Here is a 10232-nt window from a genome sequence, read left to right on the forward strand (position 1 = left end):
TATATATATATATATATATATATATCTTTCAATTCCACCCTTCTCTGATTCCTCTATATAATTGATAGGGTGCCCATCCTTTGCCTCTGAATATATATGCCTTAAAAATATCTTCAACTTTAGCCTCCTCTGACTTCAATATTGAATATATAGGGTGAATATCCTTCACCTACGAATATATATGACGTAAAACTATCTTTCAACATCATTCTCCTAAGACGTCAATGTGGAATAGATATGCTTTATATCCTTCACTTTTGAATAGATGTTACTTAAGAATATCTTTAAACGCCAGCCGCTTTCTACTTTAAAGGAATAAATAAGGTGCACACTCTTCACCTCCGAGTAGAAGTGACTTATGAATATTCTTCAATGGTAGCCTTTTTTTTTAATAATCATGTAATGGCCCTCAGCGATAATAACAAATGGTATGACCCTCTTTGCAAGTGAAAAAATATGTCTGTTATAACGATATGGATGGCTTGATGATTGTCTAATGTAAAAAGGTAGTTGGCTTCATGACTGTCCAACTATAGTTTCATGACTCGGTATATTGAAATAGTCATCTGTTTGATGCTTTCATCTATTCCTAAACTCGAAAAGGAAAGATTTATATACAATATCTCTTTAACTAGCAACTTGACCAAGAAAATTTAAGAAAATATTAATGCGAAAATGTATACAAAATTTCTTATAATTTTGACAGATCTAAGAAGTCATCATTTTTCTCTTGAGAACTTTGTTATCGTTGTGACTCATATCTTGTAGGGAAATATTATTCGTCGAGCCTATACCCTAGATGTGGACGACACTCAAGAATCATCTTTCACCCCAAGCAAACCCTTGGCCTTGTCTAACACTCAGTCGTAGACTTACTTAACATAGAATAATCTCAAAAGATTAACTCAAATAAGAAACACAGAATATAATAGAATATTCAACTACATAGAATAAGAAACTCAAGTCTAGAACATTACTAATTTAAAATAAAAGACTCATGAACTACTGTTTATCTATCTATAAAGACTCAATTACTATGAGGGATGTCAGGACAAGACCCCCTATCATCCTAACAAACTGAAATAAGTGAAGATAAATAAGGGATCCTCCGGAAAAAATGAGGCTCACCAAACAACTCTAGAATTCAACTGGATCAAAAAAATGCTTGTTGATGATGTTGGGGAACTATGTCTGCATCATGAAAGATGCTGGCCAAATGGAGTAAGCAGATGGATTTGACGAGCATGCAAGGGGAAATCTAAAACATGACATAAGCTTTAGCTGAAAAAACAAATGACTTCATCTTAAATCAACTCAACCTCAACTCAGTCTTAACTAATTTCAAGATAAAACCAATAATAATCGATATAAAGAAAAGCTTTTAAACAAGTAGATTACAACTTAATACATTGAAAAAATAAAAAATAACTCGGTTTGTATGTAAAAATACAAAATAAACTATGTTTGGAGATTCTTTAACAAGCAGCCATCACTAGGAGCTATCTTTAACCAACATCTATACAAATGTGAAGAATGTGCACCCTATCTACTACACATTGATGTTTGAGTAAATTGACAATAAAAGATATTTTAAGTCGCATATATTCGGAGGTGAAGGACTTGAACCCATCTATTCCACGTTGAAGTCAGAAGAGGCTAACGTTCATGTATATTTTTTAGTCGCAACTATTAGGAGGTCAAGGATATACCCCCTATTTATTACAAGTTGTAGGAGGAGGCTCACGTACAAAGACATTTTTAAGATATATTTATTTGGAGGTGAAGGATGTGCACCTTATGTAATTCATATTGACATGAAGAGACGAACATTGAAGGATATTCATATTACATTATCAAAAGTGGCAGTGTTCACATATATCATAATAATGGATCAACAAATATCTATCAATTGATTATTAAATGTCCCACTGATGGACATGTATTTATTTTGTCCAAAAATATCCTCTTGATTGATCCTTCTAATTTATCCTTCCAATAGACAAACAATTACAGTGAATCCTATAGATGGATTCTCACACATTCTACCAACATACATGCTTTTATTTTGCCAAATATTCTATCTATGGATTCACATTTGTCGTATCAAATGGACTGACAATCACTAATATTATGTTGATAGATACGTTTGTATTTTTAATAAAATCATATCACACTTGAACAACCATACAAGATTTTTAACATACAGGGATTTGGAAGCAAGAATAACTTTGAATAAGAAAGCTAATAGCGTATTAACAAAAACATGCAAAAAGAAAGGATGGTAGAAAGTATCGAAAAGGATGCTACCCTTTTCTTTAAATTATGTTGTACTATTGAATTTTATCTTGGTTTTTTTGAGAACATCCAATGGATACATTTCAATTTAGCCACAGGTGTGGACTACGCTAACAAGGGCGCAACACACCGTGAAACCTTTTGATAAAAAATTGAGGAGCGACTTCCGTCACATTAACAAAAACATTTATACGTAGGTCATGTGTTCTACGAAAAATGAGTTTGTCAATTTTCTTTGTCTATGATTTCATTCATTAATCCTATCGAAAGAAGGGGACAATTGTTTTCATTTTGGCCTAACATTTTTAAAATTAATAACTTATAAGTTTTATTCCTTCAATAGTTCTAAATTCCTCTTTTAAAAATATATTTTAAATATCAATTCTTATCTTAATTTCTCAAAATTTTAGTATTCTTATCAATTAGTTTTGGTTACATTTTTTGTCATGGTTTATTGAATATGATCATATATTGCATTTCTTACATGTCATTCATTTCATTCGTTACACTAGTTAATATTCAATTTATTTTCTATTTTTATTAATATTTATTTTTGTCTTTTCAGCACAATCTTGAAATACCTTTAAATAAGGATAAGAATAATATACACAAAAAATTTCTTCATCAACAATTCTAGACACGGTCTCGAGCCCACGATTTAAGTCCATTGAATAGCTATTCTCTATCTAAGATTCTAATTAAAAAATAAAGTGGGTTGTGGGAAATTTTCATAAAGGGAGTTTATTTTTCATCTTCTTTATCCTTGTTGACTCTACCAAAATATATACCACTTATAAATATTTTTGGGGTTTGCATTGATCTTATTATTATTATTATTATTATTATTATTATTATTATTATTATTATTATTATTATTATTATTATTATTATTATTATTATTATTATTATTATCTTTGCTGATTAAATAATTCTTCATTGTAAGGTTTTCATGTTTCTTTGTTTACTTTTTTATAATTATTCGCAAATTATGCCTCTATTTGTTTGTTTAAATTTCTTTTGTTGATGGGTGATTTACTTTATATTGTATTAACTTTATTTGGATTTTTATTTCAAACTCAAAATATCATTGTTGGTATATTGTCACATTTCTTTTATTTTATTTAATATTTAACATATAAATCATCACTTTGTCTTTTAGATATAGTTGCCACCATGGATGTTTTTCATTATTTAAACATGTTTGGATTAAAAATTTTCTTATATCGCAATTTCAAATTGGTCGATGAAGAGAGTACTACGACTCGTGGTCTTTACCAAGGCCCGGAGAGCCCTTCATGAAGACTACTTGGGCAAGGTAGCTCATGGCACAATGTAGCCTAGCTCCTACCTCATGGACCACGAGATGGACCATGGTTCGTGGTTTGACCACGGCTCCTGGAGCCCCTCGTTGGATTGTCTTGGGCTACTTAGCTTCATGAATTTATTTCCTAGCCATTTCCACACCTTCACGAGGTGGACCACGGATTATTGTCCTCACCACGGATCGTGAAGGTAACTCGTGACTCCTGCTTGTGGTCAATTAATGAAGGATAATTATGTCACAGGAAGCACGACGTAGGCTTCTACTTTTATTTCAGATACATAAGATCTCAATATATATTCATAAGAAGTCTAGTATACTTCTCATATTAAACTATCTAAACGAGTACAACATCGGGCATAGCCCATACTTCATACAATAAAATCCACATATATGCATATACAACATTTGTATTCAAATGAAAGAGAATGAACAAAAGTTTCCTTGTGACTAAACAACATCTGATAGAAAGATAGTGGTATCGTCCTCCGAAAATGAGGACCTACCGAACTTTGAGTATGAAAATCCAAGTATTTTCAAATGGGACTTTTAGAAGCTCAATGGACTGAACATACATTTGGTAGTAAACGTAAAGAATGGGTTAGTACACCACTTGTACTAAGTATGGAAACATGCACATAAATCATTTGAAAGAATGTATGAGAAAAGGGACGTTTACATTAAAAAATATGCTATGTCATTTCAGAGTTTTTTAGCACATTCAAGACTCATATAAGCCAATAAGCACATATTCATTAAGACAATATTATTTATATCAAAAACTCAACATCATCTAGTATAATCAAGTCAACATGTATAATCGCATTCTTGTGTACATAACCAAACATCTCTAACGTCATGTTATAACAACAAAGCATGTACAAGAGTTTATAACGTTACATCTTATACCAAAACCTTACTCATAGCCGAACGTCAAGTATACATGTGCAATGAACAAGCAAAGCCCAATATCCTTACTCAACAAGATAAACCAACAAGGGATCACAAGCATTGTCTATCTTCACATAGCATAGCATCAAGATTAGCTATCATCATATTTAGCAATATAGACCGTTAGCATGTTAAAAAGTGAAACTAACATCATATTTGATCATGAATATGTATCATAAACATACGCATAATACTTACTTTATATACATAAGAACAACCTCCCAAGACTTCCCTAAATGCAAACTAGTGCATGTATAGGTAGAGTCTCATACCCTACCTAGACTAAGTCGAACCCCTTAGGTAACCCTAGTTAGTGTTCACATTATTACTTCATTTTACTTTGGGTAACACTTGCCTTAACAGATATAGACCACATGAGCTAAATATATAATTCGGTGTCATGAAACCCTACACCAAAAGAAGGTGGAATACTTGCCAAGGTAGTACCAAACATGAACATAGGATTCTAGGTGGATCCACTAGCTATAATTCCTATGGGGTAACATATTTCAATAACTAGGAGATATACTTGGGTCACTCTTTATTAAAATTGCATTATAGTCTCCTATCTCATGAGTATCATAGTGAACCTACCTTTCCACAATGGGAAGGGACACACCTCACATCTAGTTCACTCGGTGCTAAGCTAGAGTCCCTTTTTGAAATGTCTTTTAGCCTTTATTAATCATCATAACTTAGTATAGGTCATAGGAGAATAACTCCTTGTATATTTATATCATTAGCTCATTAGGAATTGGATGAGAATGTCCTTTCAATACAACGATCATATGTGAGATTAGCACATTATCATCATCATGTCATAATAAGGCACATAGGCAATTCATAACCAACCTTATATCATAACATCTTAACATAATATCACATCCTCATATAATCAAGACATTTAAATTGCATAATCATATCAACAATACCTAATTCAATCACAAGGCATTATAAAAATCCATCACTGTTGAAGTAAAGGTTTCATATCACAAAGTCTTACCAATTTTTCCTTCAAAAGTCATCATCAATGGTCTTACCCTCAGCCAATCCAGTTTCATACATCAATTGGTCTAACAACATCATAAAATGGTAATTAACACTATTACTAACTCAATTGCATCAATATTAATCAATTCAACATATGTTCATCACCTAGGGTTATGGAAGTTTGAGTCAATTCATGATCTATTCCATAAACTAGGTTAATTCATGAAGAACCAATGTAATTGAACCATAATACAACATAATATAATCATAATAAAAAAAACACCATAAATAATACAATTTAGAAGATCAAATTCGTATTAGGAAGAAACCCACATGAAATTATCTTAATAAAACCAATTTTTTTGGAAAAACCTTTGGCGAAAGGTATCCTAAAGGTTAAAGGTTCACATATCTTTAAAATTCTTCAAGAATGATGGAGAAAAGATGACTTCTTTCAGCCCAATGACCTTGAACTATTTATCCAATGGAGTTCTTCTTTGGGAGAGAGAAAGTAGAGAGAAGGAAAAGCAATTTGAGTTTTGGGAAAATGTGAGGTTGGGTTAGTTTAATAAGGCTTAGGTCTTCATATTGGTCCTTAATAGACTTAATTAGAACTCCCCTAATCCTTAATTAACCAATTAACTAATTAAATAAACTAACTTAAAATAAGATAGAAAAGTCGTAAGTCTGACTTATGAGACCCCGACCTACGGGTCGTAGATCAGCCGACACCCCCTCACCCCACCGTACTGGCAAACGTCATTTTGGTAAGAGATCATGCTTTTGAACACTTTTGAAGAATTGGCTAAGTGTTGGTTGACAGAGGCATCAATGCCCCGTCGATCCACCTACGCCTCGTCGCCTGCACTCGTAGGATGACACTGCCTCTTGACAACTTTTAGGCTATAATGGAAGGGTCCTCCTCAAGGACCCTTAGGGTGGTCCTTGGGGAGTCGTAACCGGACGTTTTGACACTAAATATACTCTAATACTATTTTGACACCTTTCCCCCAAATTTCATCAATTTACGACTCTTAAATCATTGTGAAATAACCTAAGTCACACTAGCACCTCTTTCACAATTCTGTGTACGTCATGGACGTTTCTTGACGTCTTGACTCTATAACTTCCTAACTGACTCATAACTATTATTTTTGACGTTAAATCAATGTTAAAACCCTTAGATACTCATGTGAGGCTCTAGATTAGGTCTTGGACTTTCGATGTGTTATATTATCCCCCCTTAGGAACATTCGTCCACGAATGACACTAAAATCTTTTGAAAGGAAATGATAGACTCAATACTAGCAGGCCAACCCAAAACATACATAATCAAAATGAGTTACAACTCAACCAACAAAACAACATGGAATTTACACATAGCAACTCAACTTCATTTACTACATATGAGAGATCAATATTACATATAAAGTCACTTATGGCAATACTAATTTGAAAACACATCCACTTGTTCAATAATCACTTTATAAGGGAAACAACATACCAAGTACACCAAATAACTTCAAATCAAGCAAAAGAGCATTTTTCCATGAAAACTCATTTTAGCATAAACCTTTAGCATAAAACTCATTTCTCCGAATTATTTTCATTATTAGGAGAAACAACTAACCTTAATTACCAAAGAGATGAGGATAACGGGACTTCATGTCGTCCTTTCCCTCCTATGTTGCTCCCTCAACTATGTGGTTTCTCCATAACACCTTTACGGAGGCACCGTCTTTGTTACTCAACCTCTTCACTTGATGGTCAAGAATTTCAACTAGAACCTCTTCGTAGGAGAGATTCTCATCAACTTCTAGACATTTTATAGGAAGAATGGACTTTGGGGTCACCAATGCACTTCTTAGACATGGATACATGGAAAACTTGGTGAACAGAAGCTAGCTCACTAGGTAATATCAACTATTAAACAAACTTGCCAACCCTTTGAAAAATTTCATAGGGACCCATATAACAAGGTCTTAACTTCCCTTTCTTGTCAGACATCACCACCCCTTTCATAGATGAAACTTTCAAATACACTTTATCACCTTCTTCAAATTCTAATTCTCTTCTCCTAATGTCGGCATAAGAAATTTGTCGGCAATAGGATGTTTGCAATCAATTCATTATGAAATTAACTTTCACCAAGGACTTATAGGTCAAATCGGGACTAAGAATCGAAGATTCGCCTACTTCAAACCATCCTATCAGAGATCTACATCTCCAACCATACAATGCCACAAAAGGAGTCATGGCTATAGATGAATGGTAACTATAGTTATAAGAGAACTCTAGAAAAGAGAAGTGCTCTTCCTAACTTCCTTTGAAACCTATCACACAATCTATAAGCATATCCGCAAGAGTTAGAATGGTACGCTTGCTTGCCCATTCGCTTGGGGATGAATAACGGTGCTTAAATTTATTCTTAGACCAGATCCTTTTTGAGATGATCTCCAAAATCTTGATATGAATTGTGCTCCACTTTCTGATATGATGGATAAATTAATATCATGGAGATTCACAATCTCATCTATGTAGATCTTGGCATAATCCTCGATTGAGTAAGTGGACTGCACGGGAATAAAGCGAGCGGACTTAGTCATCCTATCCAGCACCACCTATATAGAGTCATTTTGCATTCGAGTCCGAGGCAAACCCACTATAAAGTCCATATTAATGTCTTCCCACTTCGATGTAGGAACTTGGATTTCTTGAAGTAAACCACCCAACTTTCACTTGTTTGCAATTTCGACACTTTGTTACAAATTCCGCTATGTCCCTTTTGAATTCATCCCATGAAAATATCATTCTGAGGTCATATACATCTTAGTAGAACCAGGATGAATCAAATAACGAGAACCATGAGTTTCTTGTACGATCTGATTTCTCTAATTATCCACATTTTGCACACTCAACCTACCTTGGTACCTCAAAATATCATCCCACTAAAGAGAATGACTCATTAAGCTTACTAAGAACTGCTTCCTTTAACTCCATCAATGATGATCAACATGTTGCTTAGACTTCACCTCAACCAACAATGATGATTTAGAGTTATGATGGAACATAAAACCACCATTTGGAGAATCTTTTAATCTAACACAAAAACAATCCAACCTATGGACATCTTTTACGAGCTCTTTCTTGCCTTCTTCAACATAAGATACACCACCCATAGTTGCTTTGAAGGATAACACCACGACCGCTAACTCAAAATCATTAGTTGGGTAAGTGTTCTCATGAACCTTAAGTTGTCTAGAAGCAAAGGATATAACTTTCCGTGTTGCATAAGGACACAACCCAATCCCACTCGGGATGCATTACAATATTTCATGAAAACCTTAGTAACCTCCGGTAGGTAACCTATCTTTCATTATTTGGAAGCTTCTTTCCCAAACATTCGACCACTCAAATTTTACATTTTTTTGGGTCAAAGTAGTCAAAGGAGATGCAATGGGCACAAAACCATCCACAAAGCTCCTATAGTACCCAACTAGACCTTAGAAAGTTCCTTAGATGTTGTGATCAATATTTTTCAGTTCTTTCATTTTGATACATTTGCATCGTTAGACCCCAATGCCACTTTGTAATTTGTTACATCTCTTTTGGCTATAAAATTTTAAATACTTCCTGATGTGTAAGAATAACCTTCATTAGCAGTTGGTGAACCAGCAGTGGCAAAAAGAGTCTATAGAAGATATCTTATTTCCTTGTCCCTTAATGTTACCTTGGTGGATTTGGTGGAGTTAGACATGTTATATTTTGATGTAATTTTGGGTTTGCATTTGTTCCATGCATTTTATGCTTCTATTGATTGTAGGACTCAGGTAGTAAAGTTACAATATCCAACTGAGTCTACTTTAGAGTGGAAAAGGGGATATTCTATCCGTAGAGATCGATTTGTTTCTTGTCTTAGAGCTTGGCAAATGATCTCCACGGGCTGTATTTACCATATTATTAGGGTTAGGGATGTTGAGTCACTAACCCCTTTCTTAGATTTGGTCCTCGTGGTGAGTGAGTTTCTTCAAGTTTTTTCCGATGACTTGATTTTGAGATTTTATCTAATATGGATACACAACTTATTTCCGTATCTCCTTATAGAATGGATCCAGTTGAGTTGAAAGATTTAAAGTAACAAGGCAAGGACTTATTAGAAAAGTCTTTATTCAACTGAGTATCTCTACATGGGTTGCTCTGATATTGTTTGTTTGAAAGAAGGATGGGTTCCTTAGAATGTGTATTGGCTACCTCCAATTGAAAAAGGTGACTAATAAGAATAACTATCCCCTTCCTAGAATTGGTGATTTGTTTGATCAACTTTAAGGGGCTTAATATTTATTTAAAATAGTTCTTTGTTCGGGTTATCATCAACTAAGACTAAAAGGGGTTAAAATTCCCAGATGGCTTTTAGGATTCGGTACGGTCACTATGAATTTGTGGTTCTGTCATTTTGTTGACAAATGCCCCTTTGGCATTAATGGAACTAATGAATAGAGTGTTTAGACACTACCTTGATATGTTTATCATAGTTTTTATTGATTATATTTTGATCTTTTCAAGGAGTGAAAATGAGCACATGAACAATTTTAGGACTGTATTGCAAATCCTTAAAGACCACCAATTGTATGAAATGTTTAGTAAATGTGAGTTTTGGCTAAGGTCATTGCCTTCC

The sequence above is a fragment of the Solanum pennellii genome, chromosome 9, assembly GCF_001406875.1.
Source record: "Solanum pennellii chromosome 9, SPENNV200".
Lineage (NCBI taxonomy): Eukaryota > Viridiplantae > Streptophyta > Magnoliopsida > Solanales > Solanaceae > Solanum > Solanum pennellii.